Raw genomic sequence first — 23,998 nt, forward strand, 5'->3', positions numbered from 1 at the left:
TATATAAAAAATGTAACTCACCTTAATCCACTTGATCGTGAAGCCGGCATCTCTTCTGACTTCTTTTTTTGCTGTGTGCAGCAACAGGACCTGTGGCGACGTCACTCCGGTCATCACATGATCCATCACCATGGTCCGTCACATGATCTTTTACCATGTGATGACCGGAGTGACGTCACCACAGGTCCTGTTGCTGCACACAGCAAAGAAAGAAGTCAGAAGAGATGCCGGCTGCGCGATCAAGTGGATTAAGGTGATTATTATTTTTAACCCCTCCAGCGCTAGTTTACTATGCATTCTGTATTCAGAATGCTATTATTTTCCCTTATAACCATGTTATAAGGGAAAATAATAATGATCGGGTCTCCATCCCGATCGTCTCCTAGCAACCGTGCGTGAAAATCACACCGCATCCGCACTTGCTTGCGGATGCTTGCGAATTTCACGCAACCCAATTAATTTCTATAGGGCCTGCGTTACGTGAAAAACGCACAATATAGAGCATGCTGCGATTTTCACACAACGCAAAAGTGATGCGTGAAAATCACCGCTCATGTGGACAGCCCCATAGAAATGAATGGGTCGGGATTCAGTTCGGGTGCAATGCGTTCAACTCACGCATCGCATCTGCGCGGAATACTCGCCCGTGTAAAAGGGGCCTCAGAGTCACAGGTCAGCCAGTGCGATAGGGAAATCTGCTGACGGATGGTAGACTGATGCAATGTGAAAATACATCACGTAAAGATAAATCCCTCAGCCTCTTGGAACTGTGAAGAATGGAGTAAGTGAGAAGGATAAGGCTTTTTCTGTTTTGTTTCGTTTTCCTCCAGCGCGGCTTTTGGGTTTAGGATGGGGATAAGGGATAATTCTTATGTATTGTATTTTACTATATTGTAAATTTTTATATTTTTTTACTTTAATAAAGAGATAAAAAAATTATGTAACAAGCAAAATGTAGCAGGACTGTCATTTGTATGTTATTTGTTGTGTGATTTACCAATTTTTATGCCTAACCTGTTGAGGACCTGCACTGTAAGGCTAGTGGTGTTCTTCTGGCCGATTCTCTGCATTTTTGCCGGGTCACGGCCGGATCTCTGCCGATCCCCATTATAGTTAAAGGGGCTGGACGGAGACATTCAAGCTTCCGGCAATGCAGAGAGATCCAGCAGGCTGTTCGTCGGATCTCTAGAGCTAGGGTGAAATAGTACATTACATTGCCAGCTGACCATCTCTGTTAGGCCACATTCACATCTGCGTTGCGTTGCGTCTGTTCAGCATAGCCGGATACCACTTTGAGCCGCTGGATCCCCATTCACTATAATGGCATCCGGCTCTCCAGCATATTTTATGGCTTTCAGCTTTACAGCGTACAGCGTCTCCTTGCTGGCAATTGACCTTTGCAGACTGAGCAATCGCAGCCTAGAAGAGGCGGGAGCCGGGGAGATTCCTCACTTAACAGCTCGGATCTCATTTGAAAAAATACAAAAAATAAAGTTAAAAAAATAGTTAGTTTGTAATTTAGATTGGCACATAAGCGTTGCATGGCGGTTGGCGCTGAAAAAAAAAATTTTTAGTTAGCAATTTAGGAGTTAGGTTAGGGTTGGCATGTCTGTTGGCACCGTTAGGCCTCATGCACACGACAGTGAATAATGGCCGTCAGACGGCCTTTTAGCACCAATGAAAGTCTATGGGGCTATTCACATGACCGTTCTTTTAACGGCCAGTGAATAGCGTCCGTCCAAAAATAGGACATGTCCTATTTTTGGCCATTTTCACTGTCAGACAAACCCATTGAAACGGCCGATTGACAGGAGTGCACCCGTCTAACGGCTGTTAAAAAACGGGTACACTTTACCCAGGAGGGATTAAAAAAAGGACATGCAAAACGGATGCAAAATGGACATTAAAAACGGACACATGACCAGAAAAGAAAATGACAGTGCCAACCGACATGCCAACCCCAATTTATATATCTAATCAGGTCATGGCGCTGACACTCAAATAACAGTTTAACCCCTTCCATGCCGCAGTCCTTAGGGACCGCTGTCTGGAAGGGGCGAACCATCAGGGCCGCTGGTTTGTGCTGGCAGTGGCCTGATGCTTTAATAGTTAATGCCCCCCCTTTCAAGATGCAGAGCGTGCAGCACTCCCCCCCCCTTTCAGAATGGCAGAGCACGCAGCACCCCCCCCCACCCCCTTCAGAATGGCAGAGCTGCACAGGGGGGTAGAGTGTTAGGCTACTTTCACACTGGCGTTTCTGGGTCCGCCTGTGAGATCAGTTCAGGGTTCTCACAAGCGGCCCAAAACGGATCAGTTCAGCCCCAATGCATTCTGAATGGATAAGGATCAGTTCAGAATTCATCAGTTTGGCTCCGTTCCGCCTCCATTCCGCTCTGGGGCCTGACGATAGTGGTCCTTAGGGACCGCTGTATGGAGAGATTAACCATCGGGCTGCTGCTCTGCTGTGGCAGCGGCCGATGCATGAAGGGTAAACTGAGGGAGGGAGCTCCCCCATCGGGCCGCTGCGCTGTGTCAGCGGCCCGATGGTTACTATGGCAACCGGACGCCTTCACAGGCATCCGGCTTGCCGTGGTATATCTAAGCCTGATCAGGCTCCTGCTAAAGGCAGGAGACTGATCAGGCTAAGGGCTCATTCACACGGCCGTATGAATGGATCCGCACACGTTTGGCAATTTTGCGGAAGGTCTGCGGATCCATTAATTTCTATGGGCCCTCAAAACATGCGGACAGCACACCGTGTGCTGTCTGCATCAGTTATTCCGTACCGCGGCTCCGCAGAAAAGATAGAACATGTCCTATTCTTGTCCGCAATCGCAGACAAGAATAAGCATTTTCTATTATGGCAAATTGCGGATTCGCAAAGCACTACGGCCGTCTGAATGGGCCCTTAGTGTGAGTTCAATACACTGCAGTACACTATATAGTGTACTTCAGTGTATTGTAAGCCATCAGACCCACTGGATCCTCAAGAACCAAGTGGGTCTGGGTCCAAAAAAAAAAAAGTAAAAAATACAGAGTGGAAAAAAAGTAAAAAAAAAAAATATAAAAAAATTTATAATTCCTATATCCACACCTAATTAGTTAAAAATGTAAAAAATAAAAAAAGACACTAAACATTTTTGGTATCACCGCGTCTATAAGGACCTGATCTATAAAAGAATCATGTTACTTTTACCACATGTGAACACCATAAAAAAAAACAAAAAAAAACACTAATGATGGAATTGCAATTTTGCCCACCGCACGATCCAAAATTAGCACCAAACAATGGCCTCATCCCACAAAAAAAAAATATGAGCCCCTACATAAGACAATCGCCCAAAAAATTAAATAATTAAAAAAATGGCTCTCAGAAAATAGACACAAAAACATAATTTCTTTCAAATATGCTTTTATTGTGTAAAATAAAATAAAACAAATGCACATATTAGGCATCACTGTGTCCGTAACAACCTGCTCTATAAAAATAGTATGTGATCCAACCTGTCTGGTGAACGCCGTAAAAAAAAATATATATATATGTATCTGCCAAAAAAGCCATTTTTTATCACCTTACATCACAAAAAGTGATCAAAAATTCTTATGCCCCAAAATGGTACCAATCCAACCATCATCTCTTCCAGCAAAAAAAATTAGACCCTACCTAAGACAATCACCCAAACAAAAAAAAAAAAATATATAAAAATATAAATATATATATTATATTTTACACACATTACTCCTCTTTTTATGAGGAAAGTAACCAAAAAAATGGCTGTTCTGGCACAGTTTTTATTATTTGTTTGTTTACAATGTTCACCTGACAGAGCAGGTCGTAACGATGCGGCGATACCTAATAATTCTATTATAATTTTATTTTAGATTTACACAAATTTTTTTTTAAATATTTTTTTTGTCCATTTTCTGAAATATAGATATAGATATATATATATATATATATATATATATATATATATATATATATATATATATATATATATATATATATATATATATATATATATATATATATATATATATATATATATATATATAGGGACATCGACACAATTGTAACATTTTTGGCTCTATACACCACCACAATGGATTTGAACTGAACCAAACAAGATGTGCTTTACCTGCAGACTGTCAGCTTTAGGCCGGGTTCACACGAACGTGTGTGATCTGTGGCCGTATTGCGGCCCGTAAATCGCGGGCCGCAATACACGGCCATAGTTCCGTGTGAATTCCACATCACGGATGCGGACCCATTCACTTCAATGGGTCCGCTAATCCGGAATCGCGGAACGGCCGCACGGGACGGGACCCCTCGGAAGCACTACGGAGTGCCTCCGTGGGGTTACGTCCCGTACTTCCGTTCCGCTAAAAGATAGAACAAGTCCTATCTTTTAGCGGAATGGGCGGATCGCGGACCCATTAAAGTGAATGGGTCCGCGATCCGATGCGGCTGACCTAGGGCCGGCGATCGTGCATTACGGCCCGCTATTTGCGGGCCGCTGCACAGGCACGGGTCACACACGTTCGTGTGAACCCGGCCTTAATTTGCATCCAAATCAGGTGAACGGTGCAGGAATTACAGCAGTTTGCATATGTGCCTCCCACTTGTTAAGGGACCAAAAGTAATGGGACAATTGTCTTCTCGGCTGTTCCATGGCCAGGTGTGTGTTATTCCCTCATTATCCCAATTACAATAAGCAGATAAAAGGTCCAGAGGTCATTTCATATTTTTTTTTATTTAGGACAGGGTTGGCGTCACGGTTAGCATCATGTCTTAAGATCTTTTTTTTTTTTTTTAACAAACAAAAAATGTGGTGATAAACATGTATGGGCAGAAGAGAAAGCGCACCACGTGCATTCAGGCCTAGTGTGGGGATTTCTACAGCACTGGCCGACAACTGCTGCTGAGGCTCTGAGGTTAAATAACGAAAAATAACCCCCCCACCCCCATTTTATAATCACACCCTTCACAGAATATACCAAGGAGAGTAGTGAGCATTTTGACCCCACAAGTCTTTTCCATAAATGAATGCACAGAAGATGGAGCAAAGTGAAAATTTATATTTTTCCACAGATCTGCCATTTCGGTGCCCAATACGTTATGCCCCTTGTATTGTCTTGTGTGAGGGCTCTTTTTTTGCAGGATCAGTTGATGTTTTAATTGGTACTATTTTGGGGTACATACAACGTTTTGATTGCTTGATATGATTTTTGGGAGGCAAAATTACCCCAAAAAATGGCTGTTCTGGCATTTTTTTTAATCTTGTTCACCTGACAGGGTAGGTAATGTGACATTTTTATAGTGCCGGTCGTTTTAGACGCAGCAATACCTAACATGTCTTTTTACAATAGTAAATGGCTTGGAGGGGAAAGACTTTTTTTATTACTTTTTCCTTTAGTCCTACTAGGCGCTTCTACAATCCACACTGTATTGTAGTGACTGGCACTCACGCCCATCAGACCCTGCCTTTATAAGGCCTCCAGCTGCCACAGCAACCATCGCACCCCATCACACTGCAGGGAGCCGATGGAGTGAGGGACATCCCCCCCCCCCTCTGGAAATCACTTAGATGCGAAGTTCAGCATTGAACACTGCGTCTAAGGGGTTAATCTGCTGGCAGAGTGTTTTTGTCGATGCTGTCAGTAATTGCCAGCTCTTGTCCTGATCTAGCGAGCACTATACATGTACAGTGGAATGCGGGACCTCCATGCTTGTGATACATGCACAGCATGTGTTGGGAAGGGGTTAACGCTTGCCTAAATAAAAAGGTACACTATATTTAGTTACATAATTTGTAACATTTGTTGGAGTATTTTACATATTATGTATGGAAAAATTAGTCAGACAATTTTCACATTTTTTTTTTAAAACTAAACAAACCAAATCAACCAGAATTTAACAGCACCAGAAAGTACTGTATTTCCACAAAAAATACATCAGGATTACTTGTATGCACTAAAGCATTACTAAGTTATTCCCACATAAAGTGACACTTGCAAAAAAGTTCAATCCGGCTGGGTCCACAAGGCCAAAATTTGATAGGTCTCGGAGTGGTTAAAGGGGCTTTCCAGGTGTTTAACCACTTCCCAACAGGAAATGAGCGGGCACTGTCATTTCCCAGTACAGCTGCGCTGCCAGGGACCAAACAGCTTCTTGTGCCAAAATGGCGGGATACTTCGGTTGCTATGACAACCTCAGGGCTCTGAAGGCTCCGGGGCCTGTCATAGCAAAGTACCTATCAACCCCTTACACAGCTCTGTGTGGTGGTCAGAATATGGAAATGCAACAAAAAAAAAAAAATATATATATATATATATATATATATATATATATATATATATATATATATATATACACACACACACAGGATATAAAAAGTCTACACACCCCTGTTAAAATGTTAGGTTTCTGTGATGTAAAAAATAAAATAAAAAAAATAAGACAAAGATAAATAATTTCAGAACTTTTCCCATCTTTAATGTGACATATAAAATGTACAACTCAATTGAAAAACAAACTGAAATATTTTAGGTAGAGGGAAGAAAAATATTAAAATAAAATAATATGGTTGCATAAGTGTGTGCACCCTTAAACTAATACTTTGTTAAGGCACCTTTTGATGATATTACAGCACTCTTTTTGGGTAGGAGTCTATCAGCATGGCACATTTTGACTCTTCTCTGCACAAACACTCCAAATCTGTCCGATTGCGAGGGCATCTCCTGGGCACAGCCCTCTTCAGATCACCCCACAGATTTTCAATCGGACTCAGGTCTGGGCTCTGGCTGGGCCATTCCAAAGCTTTAATCTTCTTCTGGTGAAGCCATTCCTTTGTTGATTTGGATGTATGCTTTGGGTCGTTGTCCTGCTGAAAGATAAAGTTCCTCTTCATGTTCAGCTTTCTAGCAGAAGCCTGAAGGTTTTGGGCCAATATTGACTGGTATTTGGAACTGTTCATAATTCCCTCTAGCTTAACTAAGGCCCCAGTTCCAGCTGAAGAAGAACAGCCCCTTGGCATGATGCTGCCACCACCATGCTTCACTGTGGGGATGGCGTTCTTCTGGTGATGTGCAGTGTTGTTTTTGAACCAAACATATCTTTTGGAATTATGGCCAAAAAGTTCAACCTTGGTTTCATCAGACCATAACACCTTTTCCCACAGGCTTTTGGGAGACTTCAGATGTGTTTTTGCTAAATGTCGCCTGGCTTGGATGTTTTTCTTGGTAAGATAAGGCTTTCGTCTTGCCCCTCTACCCCATAGCCCAGACATATGAAGAATACGGGAGATTGTTGTCACATGGACCACACGGCCAGGACTTGCCAGATATTCCTGCAGCTCCTTTAATGTTGCTGTAGGCCTCTTGGTCGCCTCCCAGATCAGTTTTCTTCTCGTCTTTTCATCAGTTTTGGAGGGACGTCCAGTTCTTGGTAATGTCACTGTTGTGCCATATTTCCTCCACTTGATGATGACGGTCTCCACTGTGTTCCATGGTAGATCTAATGCCTTGGAAATTCTTTTGTCCCCTTCTCCTGACTGATACCTTCTAAGGCTACATGCACAAGACCGTATGGTGTTTTGCGGTCCGCAAATTGCTGATCCGCAAAAAAAAGGATGACTTTCCGTATGGCATCAGTTTTTTTTGCGGATCCGTTTTTTTTTTTTTTGCGGATCCATTGTAATAATGCCTATCCTTGTCCGTAAACTGGAAAAAAATAGGACATGCACTTTTTTTTGCGGAGCAACGAAACAGACAAACTGATGCGGACAGCACAAAGGTTATCAGTTTTTTTAATTGAGTTGTACAGTTTATAGGTCACATTAAAAAGGTAAAAAAAGTGTCTTATCTTTGTCTCATTTTTTTTACAGCACAGAAACCCGACATTTTAACAGGGGTGTGTAGACTTTTTATATCCACTGTATGTATACATATATACACACACACACACACACACACACTATAAAAATTTGATAGTTAACAAGTCAGTTTTACCGCACAGGGAACACTGTAAAAACGAAACCCATGGCGGAATTGCTTTTTAGCCAGTTCCACCCCATTTGGAATTTTCTTTACAGCTTCCCACTACATTACCGTATATGCAATGGGACCATTAGAAAGTACATTTTAAAACAAGCCCTTAGGCTACTTTCACACTTGCGGCAGAGTGATCCGGCAAGCAGTTCCATCGCCAGAACTGCCTGCCGGATCCGGCCAAACGTATGCCAACTGATGGCATTTGTAAGACTGATGAGGATCCTGATCAGTCCGAAAAATGCAATGAAATGCCGGATCCGTCTTTCCGGTGTCATCCGGAAAAACGGATCCGGCAATTATTTTTTCCACCTTTTTTTCGGTCTGCGCATGCACAGACCGGAAGGACGGATCCGGCATTCAGGCAAGTCTTCAGTTTTTTTTGGGCCGGAGATAAAACCGTAGCATGCTGCAGTTTTATCTTTTGCCTGATGCATCCTGAACAGATTGCTCTCCATTCAGAATACATGGGGATAAAACTGATCAGTTATTTTCCGGTATAAAGCCCCTAGGACGAAACTCTATGGCGGAAAAGAAAAAAACTCTAGTGTGAAAGTACCCTTATATGGCTATGTGAACAGAATTATTATTTTTTTTTATGGCTCTGGGAAGGCAGGAAGTAAACAACCAAAACGAAAAAAATAATTTAGGTCATCAATATCCAATTGGTGGGGGTCTAACACCCAGCACCCCTGATGATCTGCCACTGCAAAAAAAGCTGCGGCCTGCTCGCAGCTTACCACGCACAGCGCTGTCTATTGTATAGTGGCCGTGCTTGGTATTGCAGCTCAAGCACGTTCACTTAGGCCACGTGACCTATGAATGTGACATCACAGGCCCAGAAAGAGGCCACGGCACTCAAGGAGCGTCACAGTCTCTTCAAACAATTGATCAGACTGGTTGTTGGGAGTTGGACCCCCACCGATCAGATATTGATGATCTATCCTCAGGACAGGACATCAATCCTAAACTGAAAAACCCCTTTAACTATTTCAGGACCCTGACATATTTCCCCTTAAGGACCAGGCTGTTTTTTGGAAAATATGTCATGTGTCACTTTATGTGGTAATATCTTTGGAACGCTTTTACTTATCCAAGCCATTCTGAGACAGTTTTTTCGTGACACATTGTACTTTATAACAGTGGTAAATTTGAGTTAATATATTTTGTTCTTATTTCTATTAAAAAAATCCCAAATTTACCAAAATTTTAAAAAACTTGCAACTTTCCAAATTTTTTATTCTGTGCTTTTAAAACAGATAGTGATACCTCATATAATAGTTATTACTTTACATTTCCCATATGTCTACTTTATGTTTGGATAATTTTGTAAATACCATTTTATTTTTTGTTTGACGTTAGTTGGGCTTAGAATTTTAGAAGCAATACAGTTATGGAGTCCCGGTTGGGCTTACATAATAGAAACTACACCCCTCAAGGTATTGAAAACAGATTTTACAAACTTTGTTAACCCTTTAGGTATTCCACAAGAATTAAAAGAAAATGTATATGAAATTTCAATTTCACTTTATTGGCATATTTTTCCATTTTAATCAATTTTTTCCTGTAACACAGCAAGGGTTAACAGCTAAACAAAACCCCATATTACCCAATTCTGTAGTTTACAGAAACACCCCAAACGTGGTCATAAAATGCTGTACGGGCACACGGCAGGGCGCAGAAGAGAAGGAGTAATATATGTTTTTTGGAGGGCAGATTTCACTGGGATAATTTTAAGCTGTCAATGTCACATTCGAAGACCCCCTGATGCACCCTTACGGTAGAAACTCAACCAAAAAGTGAACCCATTTTGGAAACTACGGGATACTGTGGCAGTTTTGTTGGTACTATTTTGGGGTACATATGATTTTTGATTGTTCTTTATTATGCTTTTTGTGAGGTAAGGTAACAAAAAAATTGCTGTTCTGGTACTGTTGTCCTGTTCACCTGACAGGTTATAGAGCAGATAGGGACGCAAAAATACCAAATATGACTCCTTTTTTGTTTCCGTTTTACATAATAAAGCATTTTTAAGAAAAAAAAAAATCATGTTTTTATATCTCCACTTTCTGAAATCCATTTTTTTTTTTTTTTTTTTCCAGGCGATTGTCTAATATAGGGACTAAAATTTTGCAGAATGAGGTGATGGTTTGATTGACTATTTGATCATTGGTATTACAATTTTTGTGATGTAAGGTGGCAAAAAAAAAAAAAAGGTTGTTTTAGCAGAGTTTTTTTTTCGGGGGGTGGATCATGTGAGAAATATACATATATACACACACACACACACACAGAAAATGGACGGCACTCCAGTCAGATGAAAAAAATAGTGATTCCTTTATTCAACCATCCGGTGCAACGTTTCGGCTCTGGAATGAGCCTTTTTCAAGCAGAGATACAATGTGAATGAGGACAATTTTATAGGTGAGTCAATTAGTGAACAGATCATATAGACAGACCCCACAATGGGAGTGTTTACAATAAATATCAGTGCAGCAATGACAAGTGAAAACAAATAAGAACAGAACAGTAAGTGATAAAGCAAAAGAAAGGAACACACATGTCCCATAATTGCATATTTCATATAAATATAAGGACAGACCCATCGATCGGGCACATAAGACTAATCGATGCATGTATCCGGTGTGTGTATAGAACAAGGGCGGAGCAGGGAGACAATCGTATGGACATACCAGACATCAGCTGGAGGCATATTCCATGCGGCTGTTCGGCGCATCAAGACGCAGGCGCGGCGTTACACCAATCAGGGACCAATAGAACTTCCAGCATCATTGACACATGCATCGATTAGTCCCATGTGCCCGAAACGTTGCACCGGATGGTTGAATAAATATATATATTACTCATACAGACTTTTTTTTCTTGAAACTATTTTTTGTGAAAAACACTTACTTTTTAATTTTTGTCCCACTCTGGGACTTCAACTTCTTGGGGGTCTCTGATCCCCTCTGCAATGCATTACAATACATGACTGACAGGGAGCCTATGAGGCCCAGCCTAAGGGGCTGGATGTCACAGGCTTCCGTAGCATGGAGCTGCTATTTCAGCCATTGGGTCCCCGTCACTGCAGCGCGGGGACCCAATAGTGGACAAGGAAGCACCCCCTGCAAACCCCCTGCATGCCGCGGTCAGCTTTGACCGCGGCATACAGGGGGTTAATATGCCGGCATCTGTATTTTCATCGATGCCAGCGTATGCAGCAGGGGCCCGTCTGTCAGTGACTGGCGAGTCTGTGCTGCTGATCGGCACTCGCCCGATCACTGAGCCGTAGCTGTACGGCGCTGGTCCTTAAGTCAAGTCCATCAGTGCCGTACATGTATGGTGGGGGTCCTCTACAGGTAAGATAACAGTTTTTAGAAATTCAAGACAATGGGGTTAGCTGAGAGGAGATGCAAAAAGCACAAAATGGGTTAATAAGGTCTCTGCTATATAAAGTACTTGTGACTGTCAAGAATCATCAGTTGACTTCAACGGCACACAACAGACATGCACGGTCATTGATGCTTATTCTTCAGTTATAGTCCACATAACACGTCTCGCCCTTTCCCGGCTCCGATTTACGCTTGTGTAAATAAATAACACATTGTTACTGTGTGCTGTGAATTCCATCTGACGACTCTTGACTGTCACGAGCCCTAAACAGAGCACCACATGATGAACAGAGCAGGTGTCATCGCTACATATATACACTGTATGGTGTCTATCAAGGGGAGCACAAGTAGGAGAAATGTGTCTTACGAGTTGCACCACATTTATCATGCCACATGCCCCCTTCTGCTAAATTTGGCACCATTCATGATGACTCCTAAAAGCATCTACAAATAAATCTCCCACGTTATGCCACAATCTACATTAAATTCCAGAAAATATTGAAAGAAAAGTATCTTGGACTGTATGGAATCAGGGGGAAGACACTGGGGGGAAATTTACCAGGAGGGTATATTTAAAGTCAGTTTTGTCTGAGTCTGGGGTACTTTGCGCCAAATTTATCAAACTGTGTACGTCGTTTGTTAAATCTGGAGTCTCTTTAAACCCATCACTTCTGTCTAGAAATGCTGCTCCAGTTTTCTACACTTTGAATTTTTTTTTTGAAAAGTTGCAAAATAGTCCCAATGATAGATCTAGAGCGAAACTCATTAACATAGAGAACCATGTCCACTTTCCGAAACTGGAGTGGTGTCCAAAAAGTCCCAAAATTTCTGTGCAAATGCATATCAATGACAGTCTGGCAAGTGTTCTGGATTTTTGGCCAGAGATAAAACCGGAGCATGCTGCGGTATTATCTCCGTCCTGAAAAGGCAAAATGACTGAACTGAAGACATCCTGATCGGATCGCTCTCCATTCAGAATGCATGGGGATATGACTGATCAGTTCTTTTCCGGTATTGAGCCCCTAGGACGGAACTCAATGTCGGAAAAGAATAACGCAAGTGTGACAGTAGCCTTATCTCAAAATATATTAAGCGATTATGAAAGGCACGCTGACTTCAGTAAGACCAGAACCCTTCTAATGTGTAAGGGGTGCAGACTTCACCCCAATAGCAGATCTATAGGGAAAGAAGGATCGGGCAGATGGATTACAACATGCACAGTCTTTTTGTTCCCAGGGAGATAAGCCGCACAGATTATGGCTCTGTAGACACGATGTGTATGGGGGGCGCCGGAACAGACAGCTGTAGGCTAAAACGCACAGCCAGTTTAAGTAAGGACACACAGTATATATGGGGCCGATCAGCGCCTCTGCATAATGTCAGTTTTATACAAAGACATACAGAGAGGTTTTTGTCCTATCCATACAGAATACTATATTACATAATGATATGTCTCCCTGCCCTTGACCGCCTGTCTGCGTATACTCTAAGAAACCTAAATCAATATCAGCCCCTCCAGCCTCGGGTTACTGAATGAACCAAAGGGGGAGCTTCATCTACCCCATATACCAGTTTTCCAGGGTAAAAAAAAAAAAATGCTAAATGTAGTCCCAATTGCTGTTTCTACACCACTTTTGCGGCATTCCAAATAAGTGGGTATGGAGAGGGCAGAACGTGGGCATCAGCCCTGGCACATTTATCACCAGTTTTCTAGCTGAAGTCTATGCCAGCTACAAGCCGCTGTAGATTTCAATCTGGAGCATGGACGACCAGAGGATGACGAGGAGTGCGCCTCGTCATACACGTAATGGAGGTGCAGCACATCCCAGTCTTGAGAAATCGCCCGATTGTTTACAACTCTGTGACCTACTTTTTTTTATTTTTTATATTTCAAGCACCTGCAATAAAAAAAACATTAAGTAATTGCCCTGATTAACCCATTCCCAATGCAGCCATTTTCCATTTTTGTGCTTTAGTTGTTTTTTTTTTTTTACTCTGTCTTCTAAAAGCCAAAGCTTTTTTTTATTTTTCTCTTCACATAGCTTGTTTTCTTGCAAGACAATTTGTACTTTCCAATGGCATCATTTAAAGGGGTTCTCCATGATTTTAATATTGATGTACTCTGGATAGGTCATCAATATGAGACTGGTGGGGGCCCAGGAGTCACCCATGCCAATCTGGTGAGCGCGTGGCCTCCTCAAAGCTTATCAAGCACAGCCGCCAGGGACCCAGAACAGAGCAACAGGAGGCAGATGAATGCTTTTTTCCCTTAGGTACAGCAGGTGGGGCTTCAAATTTAAAAAAGGGCTCAAAGCTGGAAGAACCCTTAATGCAAAATCATGTGCATGTACATCATTATCATTTAGGGGGAATGTATAGAATGGGCTTGTGAGCCGAGCTTGCTTCATACATGGCGGGTGCCGGCTGTATAATCAGGACTGCATCAGCCATGAGGCGGGATGAGACCCTCGCCTCAGGCGGCAGCCGACCAGCTTCTGAGGGGGCGGCAATTTCCAGTGTGGCAAGAGGACCCTATGGCTCCCATCTCCGCTGTTCTGTCTCATAGGCCGCAGGGCACTAGGCCTGAAGCCTATGAGGCAGTATAATGGCACAGAATGTCTCCTGCACCGGGTCTGGAGACCACCTCATCACACGACCCCAGATTTGGTGCAGGAGGTCACAATTTTATATATTTATGCTGAAACTACTGGTGGCACTAGTGTGGGAGGGAGAGAATTATACAGGGGCACAATATACTAAGTGGGGGACTACAGGGATGCAGCATACTACACAGGGAACTACATTAGGGACTACAGGACACATTATATATAGGGGCACTGCAGGGTGCATTATATTACAGGGGCGATAGAGTTGAGAGAATGCTACAAACTAGGACTACAGGGGGGAAAATAATACTGGGGGCACTATGGGGGGACATTATCCACACGGGCACTACACAGGGTAAGAGGGGGCATTATAATACAGGCATTACAGGGTTGAGCATTATAATAAAGGCCAGAGGACTACAGGGGGCATTATGCTACAGGGGGGCTCTACAGCAGGATTTTATAAATACTGGAGCTACTATAGGGGGCATTATAAAGGTCTGAAGTTACTACATGGGGCATAACTAAAGGGGGCACTATAGGGGGTCTCATTACTACTGTGGGCTCTAAAGGGGGGTGCCCTATATAGGGGGGTTGTTCCTATAGGTGGGCCTTATTTCCACTGGGGGCACTATGGAGGCATTATTACTACTGGGGGTACTGTGGAGGAATTATTACTATGGGCCACATAATTGAGGGTATTACTACTACTAATGGGGTAGTTTTGAGGAGCATTTATGCTTTTAGGGGCACCATTACTAAAGAAGGCGCTATGGGAGAGAATTATTACTATTGGTAGTACTTTAGGGCTTACTATTACTATTGAAGGCAGTCTGGGAGCACTATTACTATGGGTAGTATATTGGGGTAGCAGCAGGATAACAATTTTGGGCATCAGGAGGAGAGGATGACAGAAAAGTGAGATGTCTGTGAGGCAAACTGCAGGGATGAGATGCGGCTGAAAGAAGTGATCAAAGCGGTCTGGTCCGAATACAGAAGATAAGGAAAGCGGAGACATCACTGGATGTAAGAGGCATGTAGTGCTGTATTCTCCTGCATGTTTCATAGCACATGTATGTTATGTCCATCCACATATGTTTGTAAGAGTAGGGCTGGGATGAGAATTTGGCTGGGGGCGGATAAGAAGCACCAATTTTCGTCTCATGCAAAAGGCTAGGCGCATCTATGGTGTGAATCAGAGACCATTTAATCCCATAGATGTCACAGTCCATAGTGACTGCAGTATCTGAGCAGATAAGAGAAAGGGTTGTAATTGAAGCCCGGGGCTGCCATTTTACCCCTCCTATTACATCCTGCTAGAAGCAAGGTTTAATAGGATAAAGCTGAAATCCCAATACACTGCAGTGCAGTACAATACTATACTTTATTATATTGTATTATACAAGCAAACAAGTGATCACATAGTAAACTTCCCTAGTAGGACTAAAAAAGCATAAGTAGAAACAAAGTTTTTGGCAAGAGTTCAAAGAAGAGCTACTAAACTAGTACATGGATTGCAGGATAAAACTTACCAGGAAAGATTAAAGGACCTTAACATGTAGAGCTTGGAAGAAAGACGAGACAGAGGGGAGATGAGAGAAACTGCTAAATACATAAAGGGAATCAACAAGGGAAAAGAGGAGAGAAGATTTACAAGAAGAAAAACTGCTACAAGAGGACATAGTGTTAAATTAGAGGGGCAAAGGTTTAACAGTAATATCAGGAAGTATTACTTTACTGAGAGAGTAGTGGATGCCTGGAATAGCCTTCCTGCAGAAGTGGTAGCTGCAAATACAGTGGAGGAGTTTAAGCATGCATGGGATAGGCATAAGGCCATCCTTCATATAAGATAGGGCCGGGGACTATCCATAGTATTCAGTATATTGGGCAGACTAGATGGGCCAAATGGTTCTCATCTGCCGACACATTCTAGGTTTCTATTAAATGTTTTACCCATTTTTTTGTAAAAAAAAAACATTTAACATAACTGATATTGCAATTTCCATAAAAGTCCAAACTACTAAAACATCACAATATTAATGTTGCATAATGAAAACTGTAAAGTAAAAAAAAAAAAGCACAATTACAGAATTTTTTGGTCACCTTATCTGCTTCAAAATTTTATAAAAAAAATAAAATTTGAACTTGTATGTAGTTCGTGCTGATAAAAACTACATCTCACTCTGCAAAAAGACAAGCCCTCACACTGCTCTGCAGATGGAAATATAAAAAGGTTACGACGTAATAAAACATAAAAATGATATATACATTTGCTATTGCTGTAATCATACTGACCTGTAGAATAAACATAATTTGCTACTGCACAGAGCATGCTGTAAAAACAATGACGGAATTTAAATTTTTTACCATTCAACTTGACAATTTTTTATTTTTTTACGTTTCTTAATATATTACATGTCACCGTTAAAAAAGACAATTTTGTCAAAAAAAACAAGCCCATTATACAGCCAAGTTGACAAAAAGTATCACAAAAAAAAGTGATGGCTCTTGAATGATAGGGAAAAAAAATATATATATATATGAAAAGGTCTCCACCAAAACTTTGTCAGAAAGGGGTTAAAAATGTCACAGAGAGGTCTGGCAGCAGCAGCAGCTTTTTACTCTGCACTGAGCCAGGCATGCATGTGTGCGGGGCCACGGAGGATAGCAGCTGGCCAAATGGGTGACCGTGTACGGGCACCTTCATAACCACCGCCCCAACGATTCTGTCGCTCCTCGCTGCTGGGGACAGACTTGTAGACTTCCTATAGAGCCCATCCTCAGCAGCGAGAGCGCCCTGCGTAAGCGCTGGGGCCTCGGCACTCAAACCTTCCATGTGTCACCAGAAGTTTTCTTACTTCAGAATTTTTAACATTACCTTTTTAACTTTTTGTAGCGCGCGACTTGATTGATTTTAACTATCGAATGACAGCGGCAGTCCACAACTGAATTCATTCATTTTAGACGCAGCTTCAGTTTAATAGTTAAAAAAATCTATCAAAAAGCCCCAGGCCCGAAGGCCGACCTTCATCGGACACCCAGGCAAGTCCACCGGTGTCAAAAAAAGGTTTTTTTGACAATATTTGCCACTTTTCCTGTGTGTGTGTGTGTGGAACGGGTCGGTGCAGGGTCAGGCCTAGAATTTACATGACAAGATTGTCCTATATTCTGCCTTGACCGGTGCCAGCTGGCATAGATTTCTGGGCTGAGGCTGGGACTTGCCAGGCTGCACCACAATCGGGTAGAGCCGGGCACCTTTAATAATTGTGTTACTTATTAACACCTAGGAAAAATAAAGGGCCAACAAATAACTGCGGTCACCAAGAAAAGCAAAACTAGCAACAATAATAATTGTGGCACTTTTTTAATTTTTTATTTTTTTTTAGTGCAGGGGGGTTGGGGGCATTTGCCTCTTTGCCTCAGGCAGCAGACAGGCTGGGGGCAGCAGTAGGACCTGATCAACTGACAGAAAAACATCCTAAACACCGGGGCAGCTCAGCGATACCAAGGCATTACTGTCGCCGACAGAACTTTTCACGTTCCCGCTTTAACAGAGAACATTTTGCAATCGTTACAACGTCCCATTCAGATACAAGCGACAAAGAAGCCGCAACAAGAACTAAAAACATTCCGCAAGGAGCTCGGATACTGCACCGCCACCTCCGCGGCAGGTACGACCCAGCTTAAAAAGACAACTATTTGTAATTTTTTTTATTTAATTTATCCATTTTTTGAATACATTATAAAGACAACACCTCCTGTATTTGGCCGAGTCCCCACAGGCTGGGGCTGAACGGTGAGCGGCTCTATTCGGGGATGGCAATCTGGGCAGCAGGGAGTAAAAATGGCTGCGTTTCTTGAAGCGGTAAAAAGCTCCGCTGTCACGGCTTCTCCTCCACAGTGCACGTACGCGGACAGGCAGAGGCGGCTTTCCTCCTCCTCCACCACCAGCCATCATATACGGACATAATACGGACGACGAGCATTTACCTTCAGATGATTCCTGCGGTTTCTTCCCCCGTTATTAGACGCGCCGCCCCGGCTGACGGCGAGGCCTCCCGCTCCTCACACGGAGGGCGTCACATTGTCATTTACAATCCACAAATCCCCGCAATGGACGAGCGAAGGCAGAAAAGACGCATCTTGCGCACGACGACAAGAGCCTGCGCCAAAGCCCTGAGGAGACTGACTAGAACTGAAACCAGCATTGTGTGCAGCCCCGTGACGCGGCCCGCAGCCGCCCCGCCATTGGTCCGCGCCGCTGTCAATCACCGCCGTGTCAACACTTTGGCTCGCAGCCATTTGCATCAAGCCAGTTATGGAGTAAGAGCCGCTTCTGTTTCAAGGCTCCCCCAACGTGACTGAATGGTTCAAACGGGTGGTGAGAATTTCTGGAGGAAGGTTTCCAGGCCCCCCCCCGGGCCCGGACAAGCTCTCGTCAGATAAAATGCGATTCTTCCCCGCTGTCAGGCTGTACACGGCTCTGTGGGCATTGCCGCCTCTCCGGGCCTGGGGGAAGCTTTGTGTGGATCTCTGCTAACTAATGGGGGTACTAACAGCATCTCAGGGGGCCTAAAAAAACCGGCCTTCAAAATAGTCCCTCAAACAGCGACACCAGTTCAGCGTAAACCGCGTCATTTTCTGTCGCCAATTATCACCCTGAGCGAAAAGTAACGTTTATTTTATAGTAAACGAATTAGAGTTAACAGTAGTTTCAAGTCGCCCCTCGACCAAACCCATAATGGCGGTTTCAAGACACCCAGTCGACTGCGGACTGAAAGCTGGGGATGCATGAAACGCGTCATATATATACGTGGAAGGATATCGGGTGTATGACGTATGCAGAACATACAGCAGTGCAGGGAAGTGCGGCGCGACACCGGAACCCAGTGCGTCTACGGTGGGACGTATTCAGTCTTGGGGGATACAATATAATGTTCTATATGAAGAAAGTGTCCAAACGAACAGCGTCAAACTAGAATACGGAGCTGGAGGGCAGGGGGTGAAAAACTGGAGACCGGCATGGGGATTCACCTATGGACTGCTATCAGGGGCCTGAAATGCGTCAGCGCAACGTGTACGTCACATACGTGGGAGCGAGGCCTTACTCCATTGTATAGATAATAGCAGAGACGGGTCAACCTGGACCGTCACACGCTTTATTAAAACCGGTCCTAAATGTGATGGAAATGATTTTTGTAATATACTTTCATTATTAATATTATATATTTTTTTTTCCTAGGTCTGAAGTTTAGGTGCTTGTTGCACTTTAGAATCCGTACGGTCGTACACCGTTGCACCAGAGCTGCTCTTCTAAAGGCTCGCTGGCGTGGATGGGTCTGGAGGTGTCCGACCGGTCACCTCCGCCGGCTCCCTGGGGATAAGCATAGCAACTGAGGCTTTAGCAGAGAGATATGGGAGCGCCTGCGCTGATCATACACTGCACTGATGCAGGCTGTTATCAGAGCGAGCGCAGCGCAGGAGCTCCCATATTAGGGTCCATTCACACATCTGTAGTGTATTGCAGATAGAACCATTTGGTCCATCTAGTCTGCCCAATACACAATCCGCAATACACCCGGCCGGCACCCCCATAGAAATGCCTATTCTTGTCCGGACAAGAATAGGACATGTTCTATTTTTTCCGGGGGCGCGCTCCGGAAATGCGGATGCGGACAGCACACTGTGTGATATCCGCATCCATTCCTGCCCCATAATCAATGGGTCCACACACATTCCACAATTTGCGGACCCATTCTGCGGGCGTGTGAATGGACCCCAACATTGTTGCTCTGCCTGCGCCCGTTCTGGTAAAGCCTCATTTTACCTTCATCATGCTCCTCACTTTCTCAATACAAACTTCCTATCCTGGTGCCCCAATATTGTCATCCTGCTGCTACCCCCAATACTGTGCCCGCAGTGTGCTCCCGAATGTCCCCAGACACTATACTGCAGAAATAACAGTACCATACAGATAGTCCCCGCATAGAAACAGTGCTCCCCACCAATAGTAATGATTCACTCCGAGAGTACCCTCAGTACTAAATAGGGCCCCAACAAGTGATAATGCTCCCCAAGAGTGTCCCCCCTGAAAGGAGAGTAAAAGAAAAACCAAAAACATACTCGCCTCATCCATTTGCTCGCACAGAGGCCGCCACAGCAGTGTTGGACTGGGAACCCTAGGGCCCACCAGTGGAAGTGACTTTGGGGGCCCACCCTACAGTTTGCATGCAAATATTGCTAGTTCATTGTTAGGCCTTTATGACGCAGGAATTTTACACAGAATTCCAGGACACATAACTTTTTAAATCGTAAAACCGCTATCGTTACATGGCTTTTCTATTGCATGAACAGTGCAGTATAAATAACATTATTAAAAAAGATTTGTGTAGATTATTTCATATTTTACTAATTTTGGACTGTAAAAGCATGTTTTGTGGAGAAAGAGTCATTTTTAGGTCTTTGTATTCCAAGAGCCATAACCTTATTTTTCTAGCAGTGTAGCTGAACGAGGTTTGTTACAGTTTTTGTTACCACCATTTTGAGGTCCATAGAAGTTATTGTCCTTGGAGTACGTGTTAGTAAAGTTAATGCCGGGCAACATATCCATATGATATATACACAAAATTATCTATATTATCCTAAGCTGCTTCTTAGATATGCTAACCGGACTAGGCTCAGCAATAAGATATGGCAGAAGAGCCAAGTACTTAGACCCAGTAATAGAACCAAGCTCAGTACTAACATACAATATCAGAACCAAGATGAACACTAAGGCCCCTTTCACACGGGCGAGTATTCCGCGCGGGTGCAATGCGCGAGTTGAATGCATTGCACCCGCACTGAATCTGGACCCATTCATTTCTATGGGGCTGTGCACATGAGCTGTGATCTTCACGCATCACTTGTGCGTTGCGTGAAAATCGCAGCATGCTCCTCTTTGTGCGTTTTTCACGTAACGCAGGCCCCATAGAAATTAATGGGGTTGCGTGAAAACCGCAAGCAAGTGCGGATGCGGTGCGATTTTCACGCACGGTTGCTAGGTGTAGTTAAATTATTTTTTTTTAACCCCTCCAGCCCTACTGTACTAAGCATTCTGAATGCTATTATTTCCCCTATAACCATGTTATAAGGGGAAATAATACAATCTACACAACCTGGAACCCAAACCTTAACTTCTGTGAAGAAGTTCGGGTCTGGGTACCACATTCAGTTTTTTATCACGCGCGTGCAAAATGCATTGCACCCGCACAATAAAAACTGAACAACGGAACGCAATCGCAGTCAAAACTGACGGCAATTGGGTACCTACTCGCACGGGTTTGCCACAACACATCCGGACACGCTCGTGTGAAAGAGGCCTAAGAAATGCTAACAGAACCATGATCAGAACTATCATACACTAACAGATGGCATCATAATAAGCTTTGTACTTGGATAAGTCAACAGAACCGAGCTCTGTGCATAGATACAGTAACAGAACCGAGCTCTGTGCATAGATACAGTAACAGAACAGAGCTCTGTGCATAGATACAGTAACAGAACCGAGCTCTGTGCATAGATACAGTAACAGAACCGAGCTCTGTGCATAGATACAATAACAGAACCAAGCTCTGTGCATAGATACAATAACAGAACCGAGCTCTGTGCATAGATACAGTAACAGAACCGAGCTCTGTGCATAGATACAATAACAGAACCGAGCTCTGTGCATAGATACAGTAACAGAACCGAGCTCTGTGCATAGATACAGTAACAGAACCGAGCTCTGTGCATAGATACAGTAACAGAACCGAGCTCTGTGCATAGATACAGTAACAGAACCGAGCTCTGTGCATAGATACAGTAACAGAACCGAGCTCTGTGCATAGATACAATAACAGAACCGAGCTCTGTGCATAGATACAGTAACAGAACCGAGCTCTGTGCATAGATACAGTAACAGAACCGAGCTCTGTGCATAGATACAGTAACAGAACCGAGCTCTGTGCATAGATACAGTAACAGAACCGAGCTCTGTGCATAGATACAGTAACAGAACCGAGCTCTGTGCATAGATACAGTAACAGAACCGAGCTCTGTGCATAGATACAGTAACAGAACCGAGCTCTGTGCATAGATACAGTAACAGAACCGAGCTCTGTGCATAGATACAGTAACAGAACCGAGCTCTGTGCATAGATACAGTAACAGAACCGAGCTCTGTGCATAGATACAATAACAGAACCGAGCTCTGTGCATAGATACAGTAACAGAACCGAGCTCTGTGCATAGATACAATAACAGAACCGAGCTCTGTGCATAGATACAGTAACAGAACAGAGCTCTGTGCATAGATACAGTAACAGAACCGAGCTCTGTGCATAGATACAGTAACAGAACCGAGCTCTGTACATAGATACAGTAACAGAACCGAGCTCTGTGCATAGATACAGTAACAAAACCGAGCTCTGTGCATAGATACAGTAACAGAACCGAGCTCTGTGCATAGATACAGTAACAGAACCGAGCTCTGTGCATAGATATAGTAACAGAACCGAGCTCTGTGCATAGATACAGTAACAGAACCGAGCTCTGTGCATAGATACAGTAACAGAACCGAGCTCTGTGCATAGATACAGTAACAGAACCGAGCTCTGTGCATAGATACAGTAACAGAACCGAGCTCTGTGCATAGATACAGTAACAGAACCGAGCTCTGTGCATAGATACAGTAACAGAACCGAGCTCTGTGCATAGATACAGTAACAGAACCGAGCTCTGTGCATAGAGACAGTAACAGAACCGAGCTCTGTGCATAGATACAGTAACAGAACCGAGCTCTGCGCATAGATACAGTAACAGAACCGAGCTCTGGGCATAGATACAATAACAGAACCGAGCTCTGTGCATAGATACAGTAACAGAACCGAGCTCTGTGCATAGATACAGTAACAGAACCGAGCTCTGTGCATAGATACAGTAACAGAACCGAGCTCTGGGCATAGATACAGTAACAGAACCGAGCTCTGTGCATAGATACAGTAACAGAACCGAGCTCTGGGCATAGATACAGTAACAGAACCGAGCTCTGTGCATAGAGACAATAACAGAACCGAGCTCTGTGCATAGAGACAATAACAGAACCGAGCTCTGTGCATAGATACAATAACAGAACCGAGCTCTGGGCATAGATACAGTAACAGAACCGAGCTCTGTGCATAGATACAGTAACAGAACCGAGCTCTGTGCATAGATACAATAACAGAACCGAGCTCTGTGCATAGATACAGTAACAGAACCGAGCTCTGTGCATAGATACAGTAACAGAACCGAGCTCTGTGCATAGATACAGTAACAGAACCGAGCTCTGTGCATAGATACAATAACAGAACCGAGCTCTGTGCATAGATACAGTAACAGAACCGAGCTCTGTGCATAGATACAATAACAGAACCGAGCTCTGTGCATAGATATAGTAACAGAACCGAGCTCTGTGCATAGATACAGTAACAGAACCGAGCTCTGTGCATAGATACAATAACAGAACCGAGCTCTGTGCATAGATACAGTAACAGAACCGAGCTCTGTGCATAGATACAGTAACAGAACCGAGCTCTGTGCATAGATACAGTAACAGAACCGAGCTCTGTGCATAGATACAGTAACAGAACCGAGCTCTGTGCATAGATACAGTAACAGAACCGAGCTCTGTGCATAGATACAATAACAGAACCGAGCTCTGTGCATAGATACAGTAACAGAACCGAGCTCTGTGCATAGATACAGTAACAGAACCGAGCTCTGTGCATAGATACAGTAACAGAACCGAGCTCTGTGCATAGATACAGTAACAGAACCGAGCTCTGTGCATAGATACAATAACAGAACCGAGCTCTGGGCATAGATACAGTAACAGAACAGAGCTCTGTGCATAGATACAGTAACAGAACCGAGCTCTGTGCATAGATA

General features: G+C 43.5%; 1 protein-coding gene across 2 annotated transcripts in view; it reads right to left on the reverse strand.

Annotated features, from left to right (window-relative positions):
* The window catches only part of TNRC18 (trinucleotide repeat containing 18), a 146,789-nt gene extending 128,537 nt beyond the window's left edge, over positions 1-18,252 (reverse strand). For both annotated transcript variants that reach the window (XM_040440936.1, XM_040440935.1), the window contains exon 1: positions 18,038-18,252. The gene's annotated coding sequence lies outside the window, so the exon portion shown is untranslated. The remainder of the gene's footprint in view (positions 1-18,037) is intronic.
* Positions 18,253-23,998: the final 5,746 nt, after the last annotated feature.

This window comes from Bufo bufo, chromosome 7, assembly GCF_905171765.1.
Source record: "Bufo bufo chromosome 7, aBufBuf1.1, whole genome shotgun sequence".
NCBI lineage: Eukaryota > Metazoa > Chordata > Amphibia > Anura > Bufonidae > Bufo > Bufo bufo.